At 34.9% G+C, this 26,013-nt stretch overlaps 1 protein-coding gene across 1 annotated transcript in view; it reads left to right on the forward strand.

Moving 5' to 3' along the window:
* The first annotated feature begins 2,216 nt into the window (after positions 1–2,216).
* Positions 2,217–26,013, forward strand: part of LOC143256027 (A-type potassium channel modulatory protein DPP6-like) — a 367,278-nt gene continuing 343,481 nt past the window's right edge. The window contains exon 1 of the mRNA XM_076512601.1: positions 2,217–2,690. The gene's annotated coding sequence lies outside the window, so the exon portion shown is untranslated. The remainder of the gene's footprint in view (positions 2,691–26,013) is intronic.

Consider the following 26,013-nt stretch of genomic DNA (forward strand, 5'->3'; position numbering starts at 1 on the left):
ACTTTTTATCCAATAAAAATGTCCAAAACTATTCAATTCAATTAAGAAAAACCGAAGTGGGTACTATGTTTTTTTCAAAACAAAAATGTCTCTCGCTGGCCAGTCTTAACAGTTATAATTGATACATACCTAGAGGCTCGTCAAAACAGGAACACAAACATAATAGTTATTATTCAAAAAAAGAAAGAAAACATTTTTATTTCTACCGTGGCGGGAGTACAGATATGAACAACATAGCACGAAAAAATAGTATTGAAATATCAAAATACACATTTGTTTAGTGTAATAAGATATTTTTGTGAAACCATTATGTAGTTTCTATTGTAGATGATTCAATCACAGTATTCATGATGAACACGCAGTTTATATGGGAAGCAACTGTCTAGCCCAAAATGACGTTTGAAGAGATTGCCTTTGACAATTAATCTATAAAACTAGCTCAGGTGGAAAGGACGACATTTCGAAAGATTTCCGTCTCTAAATCGGAAGTCTTTCGAAGCAACTTCCCTTCCACCTGAGCTAATTTTTATAGGTTAATCGTCCAACGTTTTCTCTCCAAACGTTACTCTGGGCTAGACAGTTGTTGCCATCTAAACTGCGTATTCATCAATTAGTTCTTCTCCTTTGTTGAAGTCAAATACTCAGGTAAAACTTTCTCAGTTTTTCTGAAAAATGAGTGAAGTTAATTCAAGTAAAAATAAATCATAACAAATAATTAGTATTGAAATAAACGAATAATCATGCGTGATCAATCATTACTCTAATTCTGATTTGAAAACGATTAATCTAAAATTAATCAAAATCACACTACCAACTTAATCTACTTCACACCCTAACGTTATCGTCCGTTGAAGTTCTACAACTTTCGACTCCCAGTCAGGCACTGGGTACATTTGATATTGTGTGGTTGACTCATATACTTGTATATACTTTCGCTCATAAATTCTCAAATTTTTGTAAATATATAAATACATGAATGATTATTAAATTGATTCATTATCTAATGTTTTTTGTCTGTTTCCTAGGTGTTTTCTCATAGCAAAGCCATATCGGGCTGTCTGTTGTTTTCATCGAGGGGGATCTAACCCCTTGATTCTAGCTCGGTAAATCTGAAGGTTTACCTCTGTTCCAAGGGGGGACGTTTTTGTTTCCAGTACGTGCAAATAAATGTAGGTGGCTGTTAACGTCGGTTTTTATAAGGAACAGTTTTACGCAGGACGACTACATAACTTCTAATTTTCTCTGGTTTTTATTTCAAGAATCATATTTCAACAGATAAGGACATACTTGGTTCATTGTTGAATTTATGTTCCATGAACAAACACTGACGTCAGTCTGACAAAAATTCATTCAGTAAATAAAAAAGAAATTATTGTGAAATAATGTAGCAAATTTTAGAGGATTTTGGGGGAAATTAGACGTTAGGCCTAAACGTGACTTATTTACAAAGTATTCAACTTATCATTGAAAATTTGTTTATACTAATATATTTATAATGCTACATTTCTCAACCACATGCAAATAGTTATTGCTGGGAGACGAAATTTTTGCAGATCTAACATTTTAAAACGTTGGGGCTATGAGTGCGTTATAAGAGTGCCAGTCAAATCGTGTTCCGTACGTTGGGACTACGAATGCGTTATAAGAGCGCCAGTCAAATCCCACTATTAGATTAGAGTAACCCAAGTGATGGCTGTGGAGGTTGTCGACTGTGTAAGGTTTTTATAATTATCTGTTGCCAGTTAAACCACTGGAGTTACAATTATTACTATTTACTAGATATTTTAGAATCAAACACGGTATTCGTAGTCTTGCGAGACTTTTTCTCCAGGTCCGAACGACTTCTTCGACTGTTTTAGGGTACGAATTTTCCCTGCTGTTCAAGTACCGCAGGGTGCACTGTAATAGAGATGATACGGTTTGAATGCTAGAAGCGTACGAAGGATAAGATGGACTGTAGCTATCTTGAAAGTTGGCTAAAAGTATAAACAGCTTTTATCGATCAGATGGTAATCAACCCGTATTGAAACAATGTATTTTTCTGTGTTTTATTGAACGGTTCGGGAAAATTACATCAACAGGGCTCCAATCCGAGGGCACACGGTCGTAAGAGTGCACCGTTGACAACTGTTGCTATGGCAATCACTTCTTCGTAAGTTGACATCATCACTTTGAGAAAAGGCTCGTAAGCTACAAACGAGTATTTCAGACCATAAGGCGTACTTGGCTTGAGTATTTGAACTTGTAATCTCAAACTGTCTTTCGAAGATTGTTGTTATGTCTTACAACTGTTTTTATATTTTATAAGAAAGTAGTCATTTGTTAAAGATGCATTAGAGGACACATCAGCATACCAATGTCTTTCGAATAGAAAATTGACGTGTCTTTCTTCTGGATAAGAGCGCGAACCAATATTCCCTGAACAAAGTCTCGTCATGGTTTGCGTCATTCTAAAATGTGGAAACATCGTTCGAACGGAAGTGAAAAATAGTTTTCCACTCTTCGTGTTTAAGATGTAGTTAGTAGACGTCCAGAGCACCTCAGACTAGAACAATATTGCATCGATCCAAATCAGATAAACTTTAGCGATAAACTATCGTTGAAAAATGATTTTTGAGTGTTTGTTGATAATTCTAAACTTTGAAGATAATGGGTACCGTTGACGGACAAAAATCCGCTTGCGTGAACAAGTGAGTAAATCAGTTTCGTCTACTTGTTATAAATATATGTGTTTGTGCTTACGTTAACAAGACACTTTTACAGTTTTGTGTAACAAGCCTCGATGGAGTAACATTATCTTGTGTTTCACTGAATAAAACATCGATTCTCTAAAATAATGTTTTTATTCTACTATGTGGTTTATTTGCAAACAAAAATAACCGATTAAAACTCTCAACATAATACATTTATACGTTTTACGTTAGTATTAAAATATTAGAACCCACTTATGGGATTATTTTGATAGTTTAATAAAAACATTAGAGATCTTAAACTCTGGTTAATCTGATGTTAGGGGTAAACATTTTTTGTTAATATGTAAAAATGTTTGTAACACTTATTAAACAAATTCAAGTCACGAACTATTGTTATTATTGCTATTGTTAGATTAGCAACACTATCATTTCAATATTATTTTTATTTTGAGTTTCCTCACTAGTTAAAAATATTATTTTATTACAAATTACTGCTTTTACAGTAAAAACAAATCATCCTAACTGTAAAATTTCTTATCTGTAATATAAAAATATTTCATTTTCTTGAAATCTATATTGTTGGAAAAGTTGGTTTGGATTCAAGATGTTTTAGATCAAGATGAACTAAATGAACAAGTTTCTAAGTGCTAGATTATTTATTCTATGATTGCAGATTTATTCAAAGAAATATTAATTGAACAAGTATATTGTACTCAACATCATTGTACATCGTCATTTGACAATATTACTCCAGCTATTCATCTGCTTAGCACAGAGAGTGGTGTATTAGATAGGTAACCGCATACTAAAAAGAAAGAGAGTTGTTTTTCGTTTTCCAGGGGTAATTCGTACACACAGATACACATTTATTTTCTCTGTCAATGTGCTAAAAATACTCAATTGTATGTATACTTACAAAGTGAAACATGGCAACTCCAACATCTAAACAGAAGAAAGTGTAAAGGAACATAACAGACAACTACACCAAATTCAATACAAATGTTACACTCACAGAAGAGAGAAAATTAGAATAGAAAATACATTGTGAAACTGTGAAAATATACCACAGTATTAGATGTATCTGGAGAAGTACGACCTACACAGTGATGTATACACACACCCTGTCTTTTAGATCTAAACTTTATTTAGATTTTTCATAGGCCCGCTATGGCCAGGTAGTTAGGGTGCTTGTAATCTGAGGGTCGCGGGTTTGAATCCCCGTCACACCAAACGTGCTCACTGTTTCAGTCGTGATGGTGATATAATTTCACGGTAAATCGCACTATTTGTTGGTAAAGGAGTAGCCCAAGAGTTGGCCGTTGGTGGTGATGACTAGCTGCCTTTCCTCTGCACAAATAAACATTAACAATAAAGCTTACAACACTTACACCCAGTTATGGGAAAATATAGTTACTCCTGACGAACAGAAAGTAATTAGTATGAAAAAAGGTTATTAAAAACCGTCTACTCAGAGAGATAAGTAAAGGTTTAGCTTCTGAAGACGACGCTACAACTTTCATAAAGGCCGACTTTTCGTAAGAATAACATAATAAAACTAGGATTCCCTGATCAGTAAATATTAATCTTGGATCAAAGTTAACTTAAATCTTTTCTGTACCTTTACAAGTTTTCAATGGTACAAGCGAGTAAGAATAGTGACTCGTTTCTTCTGGACAGGATGCCAGTCCATCGCAGGCTAATCCTCAGCTAACAGCTAAGTATACATCGTACAGCTGTGTAAACTAGAACAACAGTATAACGTGAGTCAACTTCGAACTCGCAATTATCAGACTACGAGTACAGAGCGCTAGGCCATTCAAACAAGCTGCTATTAAGTCAAGTCAAAGGAAACAGGAAATTACCATCCAAATTGTGTATTTTCTATAGATGAATTAGGAAACAGGTTCCTTTCTGAGCAGCGTGTCGTAGACTGTGAATACGAGGGTTCATGGTTCTCTTCCCTTGCAGCGAAATAGCTTTTGAATTTTGGGATGTATGTGCAGTATAACAGCGACTGTTAAATCCGGTTAGCGAATTAGAGTCGTCCAAGGGTTGACTGTAGATTTTTTTGTTGACTAACTACTTAATATCGTTTCAAAAGTAGTGACGGTTAGCGCACATAGTCCTTGTGTAGCTCTCCGCGAAATTTTATAACAAATAAAAACAATTCAAAGTAATCTGCAAAACATATCCTTGCAAGAGAACTTCGTTATTTTTAAATATTAGATTTAGGGTTAGAACTTTACTTGTATACATTTATTTTCAATAATAATATTCGCTGATCATGACATTTATCTTACAATCGAAGTAACATGCTGATCATCTTCGTGAACTGGTTTCGCTGCAAGGTGAGGTTTCAATTTTATTAACCCTTCGTTTGAAGCTTGTGGAAATCTGTGAAGCAACCCATGCGGGTTCGTGAAGTTTTGCGGCAGATCATTTAAAATGTTATGCGCGAAATGGTTGAACCATATGAGAAAGGACCAGACGATATGTGAATATTAATTATAGAAACTACTCAACTCAACAGCTTACTTAACACGGACTTAGCGGTAGATTACAAATAAGTATAAAATAAAACCTGTGTTGTCTCAGTTACACAGTTATAAAGTGCATGTAATCGGTCTTCAATGCCTGTATATCTTTTAGGGCCTGGCATGGTCAGGTGGTTAAGGAATTCGACTCGTAATCCGAAGGTCGCGGGTTCGAATCCCAAACATGCTCGCCCTTTCAGCAGTGGAGGCGTTATAACGTGATGGTCAATCTCACTATTCGTTGGTAAAAGAGTAGCCCAAGATTTAGCGATGGCTGGTGATGACTATCTGCCTTCCTTCTAGTCTTACATTGCTAAAATAGGGACGGCTAGCGCAGATAGCTCTTGGCTAGCTTTGCGCGAAATTGAAACAAAACAAACAAAATATCTTTCCGGCTTTCGCTGCAAAGATTCAAAAACTCAAAACACTTCTAGTAATTTCGTTTGAATACTATCAAAAACACACTATTTCCAAATGTACCGTATTAACCTTCGTATGTGTTAAACGCGGGAGAAATACGTTGGAGCCCACAAAGGTGGGGCTTTGAGGGTGTATGCTAAATTTAGTGACAATCTGTTCAGTGGTTCGCTAGTTATAAGTAGGAAAACACAAAGAGACTCTTGTCAAAAAATGGACTCAACTATGTAGAGAGTTTGAAACTATTTGTTAGTTTCGTGAATGGATTTACTTGTTTTATATGGAAACTTTTTGTTAGTTTCTTGAACGGATTTACTTGTTTTATATGATTGGAAAGTTTATACAATTGTAGAACCTAGTTTTCAACACTTGTTCAATTTATGAGAAAAATATATATATATTCGGAGCAACACAACATATTCAAGTGTAATAAACCATGAGGTTAGGTCCATTTTTACCTCATCTTCGACTGGCCTTTAATGACTGAACATATATGTCCTTCCTGACGGCTCCACACAAATCTAGTTTCTCTGCTATTACAACTTGTCCCACTTAATTTCTAACCTATCAAGTAGATGTTGTTCTGTTATTTCAGACAGCTTGAACGGACTTTATCATTCTAAATGACAAGCTCAAGTCTCGTTCTTATGATCCTTTTCCAATTGGCTTTTTGCCAGTTTGCGGGAGAATCCGACACTCCTACTCTTGTGTTGTGAAATGTCCACATGGTTTATGCTTAGCGTGCATTCTACTGTACATCATCGACATACGTAAGACGATTGTTTGTTTGTTTGTTTGTTTTGGAATTTCGCACAAAGCTACTCGAGGGCTATCTGTGCTAGCCGTCCCTAATTTAGCAGTGTAAGACTAGAGGGAAGGCAGCTAGTCATCACCACCCACCGCCAACTCTTGGGCTACTCTTTTACCAACGAATAGTGGGAGCGATCGTAACATTATAACGCCCCCACGGCTGGGAGGGCGAGCATGTTTGGCGCGACTCGGGCGCGAACCCGCGACCCTCAGATTACGAAGCGCACGCCTTAACGCGCTAGGCCATGCCGGGCCCACGTAAGACGAGTTTTGACGGTTACACTTTTGTATGCCTGAGCACAGAAATGATGACATTCTTGTAGCACCAGTGGTATTGAGATGATCTATACCACTTTCTTTAGACTACTAGCAATACTTCTGTTTTTTTGTTTTAACTTTCATTTCACCCAAAGAATGGACATTAATAAGGGATTGTAATGAACCATTGCATCACAGAAAACATGGTGGAATGAAAGTATTTTGTGTTTAAACTTTAAACGTTTTAACTGCCATAAACGATTGGAAAATAAAATGTTTTTTCTTCTCGTTTGGTTATTGTTAAGCACAGAGCTACAGAATAGACTGTATATGCTCAAAACCCAATTCTTGGTGTCGTAAGCGTGCAAGCTTGCTGTTCAGCCACTAGGGGAGTTGTTCATGTCATATTGTCCTCTAACACAACGGGAGTACACTGTTGAACCACTAGGGGAATTACTCATGTCATGTCGTTCGTTAACACAACAGGTGGATGGAAAAAATCACACTATCGGATTTACAATGGTTCTCAATGGAGTTATGCGCTAATAATCTCAAGTGCTTCTGTACAGAAAGCAACTTTTATTTGTGGCAGTTGTCAGTTCAGTTCTTCACAGAAGATTCATTGTCTAGTAATATCAGATCATTGTTTCGTCGTGTTAATGTTTGCAATGATTGGTTATTATTTATTATTAGCTTTTTAGGATAAATGGAAGAGCTAATCAATATTGGTATTTTGTTTTTACAATTACTGAATAATCTGGAAACCAGCATTGTCACCAGAACAATGGATAGTTTCAAAATAATACTTCTAATGTCATTTAAAGGCTAACATTCGAATTAGAGTGAAATATTTCTAATGGACATTTTTGTGGTCTATTTTTGCTTTAATAGCTGTTTTAGACTATCTTATTAGGTAACAAAGAACTTTCTTTTCATGGTAAAAAGTTGATTTCTTGTCCATAAGGCTTATTTTATTGGCTTGAATAGAAATAAGAAAAACGCAGACTGGTGCTATGATAGAGGTCTAGATTTCGTAAATGGCGACTAGCTGGTTCGAATCTGTGTGTTACCAAATGTCTTTGCCCTACTTTAACCTGTGGATGCATCATAAAAAGAGACAGTAAATCGCGTAATGTGGGTAGTACTGAGTAGCTGTTTTTCCCCTGGCTGGACAGTAGTTCATAATGAGACTAATATACAAACCTAAAACATTTGGTATGAACTATGTTCCTGTTCACCCCCCCCCCACCTTGTTTCAGACTAATACACAAACCTAAAACATTTGGTATGAATTATGTTCCTGTTTACACACACACTTGTTTCAGACTAATATAGAAACCTAAAACATTTGGTATGAATTATGTTCCTGTTTACACACACACATGTTTCAGACTAATATAGAAACCTAAAACATTTGGTGTGAACTATGTTCCTGTTCACACACCCCCTTGTTTCAGACTAATACACAAACCTAAAACATTTGGTATGTATTATGTTCCTGTTCACATATGATTGTTTCAGATTGGTATAAACATGTTGATAAAAGCCAAAGTGGTTGTGTAGACATTAATAAAAAAGGCATTTAAGGATATTCATTTAAATAATCTCCCAGTGAGAAAGCCGTATATTTGTGAACTATCAGCGCTAAATTCTGGGGTTCGATTTCACCCACGGTGGACACAGCTAGCAGCCCATTGCATGTTTTGCCTTAAGATCAACAAAAAATAAAAGGTTTAAACAGTAATAATTATAATTGTCAGTAGGAAGTGACTAATATTTAGATTACAAATTTAGCGGGACGAATTTGTCGTGACTCTCGGTGTGACAGCTGTTAGTCTTCAGGTTTACAATGCTGAAACGAGGGATTCGATTCCCCTGGGTGGACACAGCAAATAGTGTGATGTGCCTTTGCTATAAGAAAACACACACTCGAATTTGTCCAGAGAACGAGTTTTTTAAGATATATTTGAAGAAAAAGGTAACACGTGTGTGTTGAATAATGTATTATATAATAAAATGTATCAGCGTACGCACAGCTTACATTTTGTGAAAGCATTTTGGAAAAAAAACATTATGTATTTGCCATCAAATATTAAAGAACATTTTTTTTACCAAAATTGAGAGAAGAAAGGAAGGCGATGAATCACAACTTAATTAATCTTGTAGGGACGATAAAGAATTTAAGCACAAAACAAAATATAGAAATGGGTTCGGCATGGCCAGGTGGTTAAGGCACTCGACTCGCAATTCGAAGGTCATATGTTCGAATCTCATCGCACTAAACATGCTCGCCCTTTCAGCCTTGGGGGCGTTATAATGTGGCGGTCAATCCCACTATTTGTTTGTAAAAAATAGCCCAAGAGTTGGCGGTGGGGGGTGATCGCTAGCTGCCTTCCCTTTAGTCTTACGTTGCTAAATTAGGGACGGCTAGCGCACATAGCCCTCGTGTAGCTTTGCGCTAAATTCAAAACAAACCAAACCAACATCGAAATGACCAGTTTTACACGAAAGCCTAATCCACGATTACAAATTTAATTAATTAACTTGTGTTTGCACTTAAGCAAATTTCGTAGTAAACGTAGTGAGTGTGTTGATGAATATGGTTTTATTTTTGATGATATTTTTCTGTTGTTGGTTTCATCTTGGTCGGGTAAAATCATTTAACAAATAAGGAACTTCGCTTAGAGCCTTCAAAATTGTGAAGGCTTAAGTTGTACTTAGATTAACTTTTGAACACAGTTTTACATTACGGTTACTAAAGTTGTTGATGAGAAACGTTAGGACGACTAGAATAATGCGAAGACGATTAAACCGGTAGAATATTTAGTCTCTTTAGTTAATACTTAATATAGTTTAGTACTAAATTGGGTTCTCAGTGTTAATACAAATAACATTCAGAATATGTTTAATTTTATTTTGAATTTCGCACAAAGCTACACCAGGGTTATCTACGCTAGCCGTCCCTAATTTAGTAGACTAGAAGGAAGGCAGCTAGTGATCACCACCCACCGCCAACTCTTGGGTTACTCTTTTACCAACGAATAGTGGGATTGACTGCTACAATATAAAGCTCCCCAAAGCTGACAGGGCGAGCATGTTTGGTGTGACAGGGATTCGAACCCGCGACCCTCGGATTACGAGTCGAGTGCCTTAACCACCTGGCCAAGCAGGGTCCCATTCAGAATAAATATTGTTGAAGTAGTAATATATTGTTTATGTCACCTCTTTGTTGAAGGCTGAAAAGGTCTACGTTTTCCTGAAAAAAACAAGAACCAGTTTTAGAGTAAATATCAGGTGGGAAAACATTTATGGTATTATGAGGCTCGAAACACGATTCCAAAATTCTCATATCGTGTATCACTTAAATAAATTAATAAATGTATTTATAAAGTAGAATTTTTATTTAAGCGAACGAACCAAATCAAATAATATTTATATAACTTATTACGTTTCGAAATAATTGTTCTCGAATTGTTACTGTGGGTTAGTATTCCACAAAATATAACTAAAAGTTTTGAATTAACGCGAATCCCTCTGAACATTTGAAAGAACATTTTTTTGGATTATAAGAGCTTTATCGTCCCTCTTCCTGAAATAACAGTTCTATGAATTAGAATAATTGTTTCTACATTTTGGGCAAAACAGAACATTTTGCGGATTACTACAGATTACTTGAAACGTAAAAATGAAAAGAGTTGTTGTTTTTCACATTTAAAAATATTCTAATATTTACTGTAGAGCTATTTTGTTTACGTGATTGAAGCAGTTTTCCATTGGTTTTATGTTCGTTCCTCTTTGCTCTATCTTTTTCATTCAGATGTTCCCCGTCGTATTGGGATCCTGGTTTCTAGTCAACTTTATATTGTCTATTGTTTCTGCGGGATTACTACTAATATTTGTTTTGTATGACTTTGTGCGGACATAGAGGATTTTTGTATGCTGTCACAGAATATATAATGTATTACAGATTTAAAAATGTTTACATATACAAATAAAATAGTTCTTACTGCTTTCACGTACACCCAGAGCGTATTGTAAATACAATTTCTGATACGTAAACTTTTATGGAGGAAGTAGAAACCGATTTAAATAAAACAAAATCATCAGTACATGACAATCAGGCATTAAATTATACATCTTTAATAAATGAAAACTAAATTTTAATACAAATAAAAATGTTATTTTCAAGCACATTTCTCACCATTTTTTGTCCTAATTACCAAATGGTTTACTTGTACACGAAAGGATATTATATTAATGCTATAGGAAACTGACTTACACTTTATTAACATAATGTGGCTTTTATGCAAATAGCTTAATATATTCGCCTGTGTTCTTTCGTTATTAAGTGGTTTATATACGTGTTTAGGGAAAGTAATAAAGGTTTTGTTTGTTTCTATTTATTTTTCAATTTCGCGCAAAGTTACGCGAAGGCTATCTGCGCTAGCCGTCCCTAATTTAGCAGTGTAAGACTAGAGAGAAGGTAGCTAGTCCTCACCACCCACCGCTAACTCTTGGGGTACTCTTTTACCAATGAATATTGGGATTGACCGTCACAGTGTAACGCCCCTACGGCTGAAAGGGTGAGGTTGTTTGGTGCGACGGGGATTCGAACGCGGGACGATTAGATTATAATGCTCGTGCCTTAACCCCCTGTCCATGCCAGGATGGGAAGCAGGGGCAATATCTGTATAAATTTAAAATAAATATGGTATCAGCTACCATAAAAAAAGTTAAACAATTAGATTAAGATGTTTTTATTGGTGTTTAAATATTATAAATTGGAAGCGAAATTGCAGGCGACCGAATAAGCGTGGAGCATCATGTAAGTAATAAATTTGGAAGAAAAATATTAATAATAAATATAACTAGTCTTCTGGAGTTACATATTTAGATAATAAATTAGAATAAAATTCAAAGATAAATTGTATTTTTAATTATAATTTTCAGCTGCGGCATTTCTAATTTAGACGTATTCATCAGAGTAAGGCGGCACACACAGCCTATTATGCAAATATCCTTAATAAAATAACGGTATTGTCTGTCTCAATTAAAATGCCCTTAGAGGCAAAAATTCGGAGCCAATTCAGCAGCATATTGTGACTCGAACCTTGAATTTTTCAAACCATATCGTGTCTCGCCAACCAATAAGCTTCGCCCAGACTTTAAAACTAGGTAAAACAACATTTTTTTCATAGAAATAAAATGAATTTTTTAAAAATCAGATTAAAATGCATCCATTACATCGAATGAAATTTCAAAAGTAATAGTGCACAATTTTATAAGTTTTAAAAAATAATAGTATCACATCTCATTAACAATCTACATAAATATAATAGTACCCTCTGTTGTACGTTTATGTAACTACTTTGCAGGGTATGGACGGATCTTCACCAAACTTGGAATGGAGGTTCCTGGGTTTATGAGGAGATACATATAAATTTTCAGTTTTTGTGGGGGCTTTTGCGTTTTTCTACCACTACTTTACCCCTGTTGATAAATTTTCACTAAATTTGTATTAAGGTTTGTTGCGTCCATGCGAAAGTGCACATAAATACTTCATTCCATATACTGAGTTTTGCAGTTTGTATAGGCGTTTTGTTTGTATTTTTATTTTTGTGTGTATGTGTTTTATTTGGTTTTTTTTTCAATTACGTATAATAGAAACAAATTTTCATGTCCTTAGATAACCTTTTATTAATCATGAATTTACATAACGTCTGTCCAGGGTATGGGTACACCAGATGTTATTGAATAAAAGTTTTCAGTCTTAAGCCTACTCGTGTGTACAACGTCCAATTACAAACATTGTCGGCCCCCATGGGCTTTATAACACTAAAATCGGATCTGGATCTATGCAGTAGAAACAGTAGAAATAGTTATGTAGTCCATTGTTCAGTTTATCGGTTAACAATATGCAAACAATAAATTATAACAAACGATAAATAACACCTAAAAATCGAAAGATTTTACAGGGTAGAAAAAAATTAACAAATATAAATGTATGATTTTTCAGGTTTTTACAAAATTTATATAGATATATAGATATAGACAATATCCTCGGCAGACAATTATTAGCTGCATATACCGTATTAACTGATAAGAAGCAGATAGTCATTAGCTGCGTATTAACTGATAAGGAACAGATAGTTATTAGCTGCGTGTTACGTATTTACTGATAAGGAGCAGATAGATATTAGCTGCGTGTTCCGTATTAACTGATAAGGAGCAGATAGTTGTTAGTTGCATGTACCATATTAACTGATAAGGAACAGATAGTTGTTAGTTGCATGTACCGTATGAACTGATAAGGAGCAGTTATTAGTTGCACGTATCGTCCTGACGAGGAACAGATAACTAGCAATTTTATGTGACGTGTAAATTGATACAATGCAGATATTAAAAAAAAACTTGTAATTAGCTAACTTGTTTAGACCTCCCGTTGACGTTTAAGATGAGCTCACTGACAAGGTTGAAATAGTTTGTTATCTGTGGATGAGTGGATCCCAGTGTCGTTAATTATGTTACGAAAACATTTACTGTGCTGAAACTACAGCCAAAAGTGCATGCATATAATACAGGTGAGAGTTTACTTGTTTTCGGTTATTTTCGAGTTCATGCGCCTGTACAGGGAATACTTGCTTCATCTCTTGTCCGCTTGGTAAGAATACGACCAAATAACTAATGACACAAGATACTGCGTTATATTTTGTATAAGTAAGTTGTTTTTTTTTTTTATATTTTATTGAACGAAAGTGTGAAGTCAGTCTCACATTTTCATTTGATTTATGAAGTAACGTTTCTTCGAATTACAAAATGGTATAGGATGCCCTTTCCAAATTAAATTACGTTCTCGATTTTGTTTTAAGGCGAATTGTTCTCTAAGCAATTAATATACAGTGAGCTTAGGTCAACTGAAATATCTTTACATTTTGTCAAAAGAAAATACGTTTTAATACTTTATTTTTTAGTATTTCTCAACATTTATTTCTAATAGCAATTAATTGTAGAAAAGTGTCCTTGAACTCTTAACTTTTGATAGCTAAGTACACAAGAAAATATTGTTCAACAGTTAAGTTGCACTAAAAACTGTTGTTCAATAATTAAGTTACACTAAAAAATATTGTTTAATAGTTAAGTTACACTAGAAAAATATTGTTTCATAATTAAGTTACACTCAAAAAATATTGTTCCATAGTTAAGTTGCACTAGAAAAATATTGTTCAATAATTAAGTTACACTAAAACATATTGTTTAATAGTTAAGTTACACTAGAAAAATATTGTCTCATAATTAAGTTATAATAGAAGAATATTGTTCAATAATTAAGTTATATCAGAAAAATATTGTTCAATAATTAAGTTACACTAGAAAAATGTTGTTCAACAATCAAGTTTTGAGTTAACTTAAGTCAACCTGGAAAAAACAACAAAAACGGTTTCATATGTAACCCGGAGAACTAACGGTAAGTTTATGGAGTTACAAAGTTAAAATTCTAGGTTCGATTCACCGCGGTGAACAGAGTACAGATAACTCATTGGGTAGCTTTGTATTGAGAAACAACACCAATAATGCATATAGATATAGCTTTATTTGATCAATTTTATATTCTATTATTATAATTGTTTCAATTTTTTGTGTCTGCATGAACATTCATTTTGTTTCATATATATATATGAAGAGTTAAAGAGAACGTACCCTTTCATGGTTGCTAAGATTTTAAAGAAAAACGTAAATCGAAATATGTTTAATTCTATATACAGGTATATTGGAGAAATGGACAGCACATTATCATTTTTAAGTTAGTCCTTTTCTAATTTGAATTAAATTTAGAATATGACTTCAAATTGTAGTTAAAGCTTATTTGTTGTTCTGAATAAAGCCACATTGGGCTATCTGTTGTGTCTACCGCGGAGAATCGAACCCCGGATTTTAACTTTGTAAGTCTATAAACTCACAGATTTCTTATCCGATAAAGATTAAACCCAGTAAAAAATGATCTGATTTAGAGGATTAAAACTCAGTAAACAATGGTTTGATTTAGATTATTAAAACCCAGTAAATAATACTTTGATTTAGATTATTAAAACCCAGTAAAAATGATCTGATTTAGATGATTAAAACCCAGTATACAATGGTTAGATTTAAATGTTAAAACCCAGTAAACAATGGTCTGAGTTAGATTATTAAAAGTCCAGTAAATAACAATCTGCAGTGTACTTTGTGAACACGTTTCTACTAAAAGAAAAACATTTATTGGAATGCGGATAAACTATGGTTTAATCATTATAATACAATAACAGCAAAATGTTAAACTGAAAATGGATTAGATTTATAGAAAGATGCTCTATAGAGAAGCAAATAATAAAAGAAAAAGAAAATGCGCTTGATAATTCAATTTTTTTTAGATTATAAAATAGGAAGAACCATGTTATAAATAAGTACATGGACCAAGCAAGAAACCTACGTCATACATACATAGAGTAGAGCTCCCGCCATCATCACATTGAAGTTGACAGAAGATTTCCAAAAGGATAGATGACATGGAGCCATATGTACGTGTTTGACCAACTGTACTGAGCATATATTTTATTCTTAGCACAAGTCGCTCTTTCAACCAGTATATTTCATAAGCTACTTCAGATTATGTTTTCAATCTTCAACCTTGGTGGTGATAATATTTTATCCGAGAAAAAGGCCAAGAACATGATCCACTTCAATGTTTGGATTTGACAATGATGCCACTTTCCCTTTCTTACCATTACTTTGAAGTTGAGGTCCGTTGGGGTCTTGGTCAGTGCAAATACCGGATATGCCGTGATCTTTTTTTTAATGTTCGTTAGTTTGTGTGTCGTTTATTCTTTGGTTAGCAGATTTAGCCAAAGTGATTATAAACTCTCTGTAGAACATTTTAGCTGGCTCACATCTCCTGTGAAATTCATCTAGTTCTCAGCACTAGATGCACTCTGTCTAGCCTGGAGTTGTGATACCATTTTTTTCTAATGTTGACACCTATCTGTATATTCCTTCAACGGAACGTTCTTTTTTGGTTTTCATATTCAACGTTTCATATTGGTTCTTAAAATAAATTGATGACCTAAAATCAGCTTATTGCTCTTTCATTAGACGCCGCTGGCGTAACTGTGTTCACTTCTAGCGTTTTATACATTCACAAAGGTATCTTTGCTTTACGTGTAGTATAACTTGAAAGAGAACAAAGTAACACCGTACACTTTTTATTTACATACTTAAAGTACATAATACAGCAGAATATCTTGAATAGAGTGCATACTGTGAATTTAACATAAATAGTCTTGAGAAATAGCCAGTAGAAGGCGTTTCATTTCCGAATTTTTGATTCTAAAAATGGAACACATTTCCATGGTGCACTACGCTTCCTTACGCTTCATAAACTAACACTTAGCAGTTCTTAACTACTCAGATAAACTTTCGGGACTAGTCGTATTTCGGTTCCAAAATTATGAATATATACACGAATGTACAACCACTATCAAGGAAAATATTGGGTAAACCATGTGCTCCCTTTCTGTTGTGTGAGCTACAAAGACTGGTTTTATTTTATTTCTGACACGAGTTTTATGATTGTTTTACGATTCAGGTTAGTTTAAACTTATATCTATGTAGTTTTGATAACTTATTTTGCACTACTTACTTGAAATACCACAAATTAAACAGTAACGATTAGTTTTGCAGTCTTTGTAATGTGTCTGTGAAAAAAGGAAAAACAGCAGAACCACGGTTGTCACCACGGACAACCCTTGGTATACTTAACCCTTTAGTTTTAATAACGGTATAATTTAAAGTGCGTATGGAGGAAGCTGAAATTTGTTAAAATACAAACATTCCTACAAACAACAAACTCCAACAAAAAATGTTATCACCATAGAAACTTCCGATTTGTATAAATATAGATATACGCATAGTGAATATATTTTGTAGCAAGAGGGAATCCTCAATCCTCAGTAGCCGTGGCTGTAAATAGAAATTGGTCAAGAGATGGGACTATGAGCTAAGAGTTTTTACTTGAGACAAACAAAACCAGAGCCATTCTATCAGCTGTTATGCCGTGGCTGAAAAATACGACATTGAGTGAATTTTATATAACACCATAATTATCCTGCTGTTGAGGAAGTTCTTAGAAAATCAAATCCTTCACTGAAACAAACATCTATTTGTTATTTAAACGAATACAATGAAAATATTAATCACAGGTGGTTAAGACTGCTAGGAAATAATAAATAAAGTACTATATTATAATCAAGAAGTAAAATGGTAAACCTTAGGTAGGTATTTTAATTCATAAATCAGAATTATCATTCAAACAATCTAAGAATAAAAAGGAAGGCGGTAGCCACAGATTGCTAATAGGTTCTATACGTTAAATTTATTGTTTTACTTCATAGAAGATCTGTGTAATAGATAAAATGTTGAGGTATTGAGAGCTGCTTTCATGAGCACTTCTGTGGAGTTTTACCTCTGTTGACCTGAAGGTATTCCTGACGAATTAAAAATAACTTCAGGCTAGGAAAAGTTTCATAATTTTCCCTTCGCAACATGTGATTGGAACAGCTTTAAAAACTTTAAAGAATAGGTTCATTCAATTTAAATTATAATGACAAAAATATTTTTATCGTGAATAATTTACTTCGGAAACATTAGTGTGCTTTCTGTAAACATGTTTTTCCTTTGTTGAAAAGTATATTTGTAAATGAATTTCCCAGGCGCACTAGTTCATTTGTTTGCCTGCTTCCTGAGAATATCCTCTTCCTTTGGAACAGCGTTAAGTCCGAGGACATGAGAAGCTAAAATCCTGAGTTAGATTACTGGCTGTAAACGCAGCAGATAGTCAGTCCAATGTGGCTTTACTCTAACACGAACAAAAAACACAAGAGTTTTGACAAAAACAGACAAGTATGTTAAGTTCAGTTTGTCTATGTCTGGTTACATTTTAGTAAAAATTACAAAATAACAGTGAGTACAACAGGACTGAGTCTATTCTAGTTCCACAAAAAATGTAGTAGTTATTACATCATTTTTTGAATAAGGCCTGGCTTTATTATAAACGGCGTAGCTCACGTAATGTATCTAATCACGAAATGGCTGTTTCTTTTATATTTCCGTAGAGTTTTCTATATCTACTATAACTAAAACAATACGATATACTAAAATAATAATATGCTTATAGGATTTTCATATGAAACAGTTGCATCTGATAATAAGAAAAAGTATGAATTTCTCATAGCTTACATGGGGGTAATAAAATGTCGTCTGTAGCTTTATCTAGCATATTTAAAATTAATACCATTCTATCAATGATAAGCGGTTCTCTTGTTAGTAATAGCGCATGAACTTCCTTCCCACATGATGAGAGCTATCATCAAACGAGGCTCTTGAAAATCCTGTCTTAATTAGCATCGGAAATATAATTCAACTCAATCACGAAGCTGTCGTTAGTACAATACTTCCTTATATAGGATATTACAGTAGGAAAGTGATTAGGTGTTGCAGCACAATGAACGTAGATGACGCTCCAGTTATTTAACTGAAGGTTCGATACGGTGTTGCTCTCACAATACCTGTCAGGTTGAACAATGTCATAAATTTTATTTATTGACGTTTAAAAACATAGTATCTAAGTTTAATGAGCAACGGACGTATTAGATTTGGTCAAACACGTGAAAAAAAAAAGAGATTTCTACTTCTTATTTAATTAATACTTAAACCGGCTGAGGTTATTAAAGTATTTCGAAGTTAGCGATCTTTTGCGAAAAAAAAAAGAATAAAAAAATCCTATGATACCGTAGTGTGTATAATTAAACTTTCAATACAAAAAGTGTTTGCTTTAGACCAAAGTCTGCAATGGGCTATTTGCACTATGCCCACTGGTGGTAAATGTATCCCAGATTCTAAAGTTCTAAATTCATAAGGTTAACCCCGCTGGTGCAACGGTAAGTCTACGGATTTACAATGCTAAAATTAGAGGTTCGATTCCCTTCAGTGGACTCAGCAAATAGCCCGATGTGGCTTTGCTATAAGAAAAATACACACAAATACATACTCCTAAGGTTACCGTTAATCCAACGGGGGCTTGGAGGTTAAACAACGAAAAGTATTTAAAAACGTAGCACAGTTAAGCTGGGAGGACAGCCCGGCATGGCCAGGTGGGTTAAGGCGTTCGACTCGTAATCTGAGAGTCGCGGGTTCGAATCCCCGTCGCACTAAACATGCTAGCCCTTTCAGCCGTGGGGGCATTATAACGTGACGGTCAATCCCACTATTCGTTGGTAAAAGAGTAGCGCAAGAGTTGGCGGTGGGTGGTGATGACTAGCTGCCTTCTCTCTAGTCTTACACTGCTAAATTATGGACGGCTAGCGCAGATAGCCCTTGAGTAACTTTGCGCGAAATTAAAAAAACAAACAAATAATAAGCTGGGAGGAGGGATGTTGCTGTGACAGTACGCTTACTGTTACTGACTTTCTTTGTTAAGGTCGTTATTCTGAAAAAAATAAATACGTATATATTTACGCACACGTGTATTATCTCAAAGATTTATATGTCTTTCGTCTTTCCAGTGAAATAAATCTTAATTTTGTTTTAGCCTCTAGTGGATCAGTGACAAATTTGAAGTCTTATAACACTGAATATCCAGTTTTGATACCTGTGGTCGGCACAGCACGTATATATAGCTCATTGTGCAGCTTTGTGCCTAATAACAAAATATTGAGTGTTTTTCGGAAGTTATTCGGATTGCCACGTTTATTTTTACTACCTTTGGATACAAATAACTAACTTCTGTTCGGTTATTTTCATTGACTTTGAATACAGACTTTTAATTTCTGTTCACAATTGTTGTTTCTGTTCGGTGATAAATAATTTTATTGTGTCCAGATACCAACGTCTTCAGTTATGAATACGTGTACTGTTATGTCTTTACTGCAAGTTTTTACTTGTGTCCAGTGTGGACAAAATCTTTTAAATGTTGTTTGATGATGAACGTGTTATCTATTTCTACCTGTGAATGTCTATGCACTAACTAATACATTTGTTGTGATTGGTGAAAGAGCTATTATTCAGGCCTATCATAATCGAATGGTAAATACAATATGGTAGAGATGGACTCTTCTTATAGTGTGGTTGAAGACAGTGTTGTACCCATTCAAACCCTGAACACTGGCTGAGACCTAACTCGTAATAACATATATGGATCTTTATTTTGGCTAATAAGAGAGCTGGGTTTTTTTTTTTTTAAATAAAATTACTTAAATTTGTTGGAGCAAAAAATGACAGGAACATAAAAGGAGGACAGCATCTCCACACATTTATTCTTCAAATTATGTAACAGATTAACAACAAAGTGTGTAGTGTTGTCAGATCAGTGTGAATGTTTTTTCTTTTGTATCGGAATTTTCAGTTTATTGTCAACCCTAATTTTTAACTGATAGGCTAAACAAAAAGAAGCTATTAAACAGTATCCACATTTAACTGTTGGACTTCTCTTTTCTGTCTGACTAATTAGAGGGAGTTGACTGCCATTTTTATAGAAAACCCACGACTGCAATATGCGGAGTACGTTTTAACAACAACGATCCACGAACTTTCGGATTCACAGACAGAGCGAGCTAACGACTAGACCATGCATGCGCTGCCCATGAGTAAAATAATAGAAAACCTGATAGCAAGTAAATTATGAAACTATTAAGCTATATATTAAACTTCAGAACCCCCAGTACTGACATAACGAATCTAACTTTGTAAACTTAACAGAACTTGCGTTGAGATATCGAATTCAAACAGGGTGGCTAAACAACTTAACCTGGGTCGACGTTGGAAAGACACGTTTGTAGTCTGCTTCGTTTTGGTTTGTTTTTTTTGATTTCGTGCAAAGCTACATAAAGGCTATCTGCGTTAACTATCCCTAATTTAACAGTGTAAGACTAGAGGGAAGGCAGCTAGTCATCACTACCCATCGCCAGCTCTTGGGCTACTGTGGAATAGTGGGATTGACCGTCACATATGACGCTGAAAGAGAGAGCATGTTTGATGGAACGAGGATTCGAACCTTCCACCTCAGATTACGAGTCAATTGCCTTAACCATCTGCATCAACGTTGACTATTTGATATTATAAGTAGATTACTCGTAAATTCATCCTAGTGAGAATAATCAAATACAAGCTATAGAAGAAAACATTTTCAGAGTGGAGGACCCTAAAGAAAACTGGATAATTTCTAAAAGGAATTTGAATGTGATAAAGATCAACACCACAGGACTTCAGTAGTTCGTCATTAACACAAACAACACAGCTGTCTGTCAAATTGGGTTTCATACAAGGTTAAGAAATTTATAAACTTCTTATAGGAAGAAGGCGGTAGAGGTTCACGTGATTATTTTTTGTGGCAACTTTTAATGCTTGTTTGTTTTGAATTTCGCGCAGAGCTACACGAGGGCTATCTTCGCTAGCTGTTCCTAAAATTTCAGTGTAAAACTATTGGGAAGGCAGGTAGTTATCACCACCCACCGCCAACTCTTGAGCTACTCTTTTACCAACGAATAGTTGGATTGACCATCACATTATAACGCCCCCACGGCTGAAAGGGCGAGTATGTTTAGTGTGACTAAGATTTTAACCATCGACCCTCAGTTTACGAGTCGAGTGCCTTAACCACCTGGACAACATTTAATGAACCTCTTGCTTTGAATTCTAATTGTGTGTTAATTTTGTGTTTTTCTTGTAATTATTCCTCACAGTTTCTCAAATTGGGTTCACGAGTCATGTCCAAAATTACATTAAAAGTGTTAAGAAATATTATTTATAGAATCAAAACGTATTTTTCGTAAAATTAAATTTATATGAATTACAGAATTGAATTTTGAAATTAGCTTTTTATTTATACGGTATGTTTTTTGTTTTGTTTATTTTTTAAAAATAAAATATCGATAAATTTTGGGGATCCTCGAAAACACTTGAAACTGAAAGACGCCCTTGGGTTCCTCAAGTTTGAGAATCGTTAAGGTACAATATTAGATTATTAAATATGTCATAACGTGTCATTCCTCCATTATGGTTTAATTTTTCTAACGTCTGAAATTTCCTGATAAATATTGTTGTTCAGAAGTTTCTCAGATATTATTAGTATCTTCTGAGCAAAGCAAACTACCAATGTAGATTAGAAGTAACATTTAACTTAATAAATAATGTAGCTAATGTAATACACCAGTATACCTAAAACTCATTATGACTGGAATGCATTGGATTTTCATTTGGATATTTTCGCTGTTAGTGATATTTTCGGTCGTAGTCAGTAGAATAATAATGACTTTATAAAGAGTACGTTTCGAAGAAACAATGACTGGCCTGAGTCATTGGTTGTATGAAATAACGCATGAATAACTTATTTCGTGTGTGATAAGGTATATTACCTTCTGTAAACTTTCATTCTTGTTGTCTACTGTTCAACTGACTTGTTCAGTCTTGACCAAAATAAGCATTTGTATATTTTGTAGCGATTAAGATAATGATTATTAAGGTGGAATATGAATACACACAGTGACGTCAAACTGATAAATACATGTTATATTAAACATATACATATGTAATTTGTATAATGAGACAGGTTCTGTGGACATCATGAATGATTTAGTAGAACAATAAACAATTTTATGAGACTCTCATTGAAAGGTGTGTAATTCATCATTTCATCTATCACAACAAAAACTTACCAAAACGTATATAATGACAAAATACAACACCAAGCTGTCATAAGTAGCCTTTGTAACTTCATATTAAACATTCATTAATTGGTTGGCCCTTCTCGTACTTTAATAATGGAATGACATCGATGTTTTTATTGATGTATTTCATCCCAAGAAGGCTGCAATTCAACTACAACAATAGGTTTCAAATCGTGGTTGGCAAATTTCTGGTTCAGTTTTGTCCAACAGTTCTCAATGGGATTACAATGTGGAGACATTGCTGGCCACGGTAATCTTGTAACGTCCTTGTGGTCGAGATAATCCTGAACAATATATGCAATATTGGCAGTGTCAGTGGTACTGTCATCTTGGAACACAAAGTTATTGCCTAACCTCGCTCTCGCATCTGGCAAAAGTAATGTGTCTATATTATCATTGTAGGTGGCGCCACCGACGTTTCTTTTTTTTTTTTATTATGAAGGATGGCTGCCCAAAGATGTACGAATCCCACCATCACCGTTAACAAGCCGGAAACAAGACTCATCTCAAAAGATGACTTGTTGCCAGTGTGCTGTTTTACTCAACTGGCACGGTTTCTATCGGTTTCTAGATAGCCCTTATTGCAAAATAGGTTATGTTTGGTCAGTCTTCTAACGACTGTGTTCAAACATTCTTGTGGTAAGGTGTTGCAATACTTCTTTCGATCTTGATGTGGTAACCTGACACAGTTGCGGTAACCTGATGTGGTAACACAGTTTAGTGTCTGTAGTAGATTTTCTCGGAACAAAGTTTTTGAAGTCCGATGACGTCTCAGGATTTTCAATACAGCACATTGGGGGTATCCTATTATTTTGGCAACGCCTGATTTCTTCATACCAGTTTTGGACATTCGAACAATTTGATGCCGTATAACTTCTGACACGTGTCGAGGCATGACTTTACGTCAAGTACAGAGATAACTTCTGACACGTGTCGAGGCATGATGTTACGTCAAGTACAGAGATAACTTCTGACACGTGTCGAGGCATGACTTTACGTCAAGTACAGAGATAACTTCTGACACGTGTCGAGGCATGACGTTACGTCAAGTACAGAGATAACTTCTGACACGTGTCGAGGCATGACTTTACGTCAAGTACAGAGATAACTTCTGACACGTGTCGAGGCATGACTTTACGTCAAGTACAGAGATAACTTCTGACATGTGTCGAGGCATGACGTTACGTCAAGTACGGAGATAACTTCTGACACGTGTCGAGGCATGACTTTACGTCAAGTACAGAGATAACTTCTGACATGTGTCGAGGCATGACGTTACCTCAAGTACAGAGATAACTTCTGACACGTGTCGAGGCATGACTTTACGTCAAGTACAGAGATAACTTCTGACATGTGTCGAGGCATGACGTTACGTCAAGTACGGAGATAACTTCTGACACGTGTCGAGGCATGACGTTACGTCAAGCACAGAGATAACTTCTGACACGTGTCGAGGCATGACTTTACGTCAAGTACAGAGAAGCTGTCTGAATAAAATGTTGATCTATTTCAAGAAAGATTATACAAAAAACACACCCTTTGCACCCCAGTGGCACAGCAGCATGTCTGCGGATTTACAACACTAGAAACCGGGTTTCAATACCCGTGGTGGGTAGAGCACAGAAAGTCCATTGTGTAGCTTTCTGCTACATTGCAAACAAACAAGCACGCCCTTTTGTACAAAACAGGTGTGTTTTTGTCTCTTAACGAATAAATGCTTTAAACAACTTAAACAGATCACCATAATAACTAGTACATGTTTGTTAAATCATAAACTACCTTCTCTGTTACTAATCGGACATTTATTGAAGGACTACTCCATGCATGTAGACAATAACCATGACATAATACAATAAGCAAATATTTTGGCCAAGACTGCACATATTCTTGGCTGCTTTAAGAACGTATCATGTTAATTTTAGAAACTGTTCAGCAAAGTTTGTGTAAAAGTACTAAGAAATCATGAAGTTTTACTTTTCAATTCAGCAAAACAAGTTCTGACTTTATACATGGTTTCTGTTGAATAAATATTCTCAAACTGCACCGTTAAGCTGCCGTGATGATAACAATCCGTGTATTTGAGCAAAAAACTATAAGAGGTTTTTAAGCACGTAAAGTTGTAGAATATGAGCCATAGAGGCAATCTTTCCACGTGACTATAAATTAAGCCTAACATGGCTTGGTGGTTATGGCGCTTAACTTAAAATCAACGAACGATGGGATAGAAACTTGCCGCCGAATATGCTCACTCTTTCATCTATATGGGCGTTATAATATGACTGGCAAGCCTATTATATGATGATAGAGAATAGCCCAAGATTTGGTGTTGACTAGCCCCATCCCTCTAGTCTATTACTTCAAAATATGGAGCAGCCCAGATAATCGTCAAGTAGATTTGCGCGACATTTAACACAATAAATAAACAAGGAAACAAGTCAAATCAACATTTTGAACCATATTCGTGAAATACTGAAAAACAATTATAAGGAACACTTCGTTTATATGGGCATGAACTTTGTTAAAACATGAATATTACACGTGATGTATGCGAACGACCTATTCAAATCAACACTTTGTGTGTTTTCTTTAAATAAACCTATACAGCAATGAACTAGGAATAATAAGTGATTTCTCTAAAAGAGACCAAGGGCCACCTGAAGGGATCACCTGTTTTAATCACTCGTGTCACTATATAGTAGTGTGTTGTCTAGCCGTTAGTCAGTAGGCACTAATATGATGCTATATAAGGAACACTTAACGTTGCAATTTGTAATAGTATGACGTCAGTAAAACGCGCGCATGCCATGAATCACGAGAAGAATTATGGACCTTTATAGTCTAAAACACACCATGACATTTGAACTTAAAAAGAAATAAATAAAAATAATACTTTTTACTTTTAATTGTGGTTTTATTTACGCTAGGAACAGAACAATTTCGTGAACCCTGCGGAAGTACATCTAGTATATATATATATATGCCGTATATGTCGAAAGGTTTTAGATATAAGACGGTTCCCCTGTGAGACAACAGTAAGTCTCTGGATTTACAACGCTAAAATCAGGAGTTCTATTCCACTCAGTGAGCACAGTAGATAGCTCGACATGTCTCTGATATAAAAAAAAACATATGGACGTCCAGGTGAATTTAATCATGGTGACATATTTTAACACAGATATATAAGAGATGTTACGATGGAGAGTGGTCGTTGTAGCAATAGTAACGTTACGAAGAAAGTTTAGGTCACCTCAGTATGTGTATTTTATAGAAGGCACTCATACGGATTATCTAAGTTCGACATTAAATACAATAATTGGAAAAGGTACACCTAGAACGCCATACCAACAGCATATTTTTGTTTTAACACTATTCTGTGAGTTTACAGATTCGGTTGACTAAACGTACTTTAAAATTAATTTTTATAATAGTTCATATAAAATTATGATATGTAGGCGACAAAGCTGAAATTACTTGAGTTTTACAGGAATGCACGTGACACTAAAAACAAAATATCTTCTATTGTAAAGCAGCTTGTGTAAAATGTCTAGC

This window comes from Tachypleus tridentatus, chromosome 7, assembly GCF_004210375.1.
Source record: "Tachypleus tridentatus isolate NWPU-2018 chromosome 7, ASM421037v1, whole genome shotgun sequence".
Classification (NCBI taxonomy): Eukaryota; Metazoa; Arthropoda; class Merostomata; order Xiphosura; family Limulidae; genus Tachypleus; species Tachypleus tridentatus.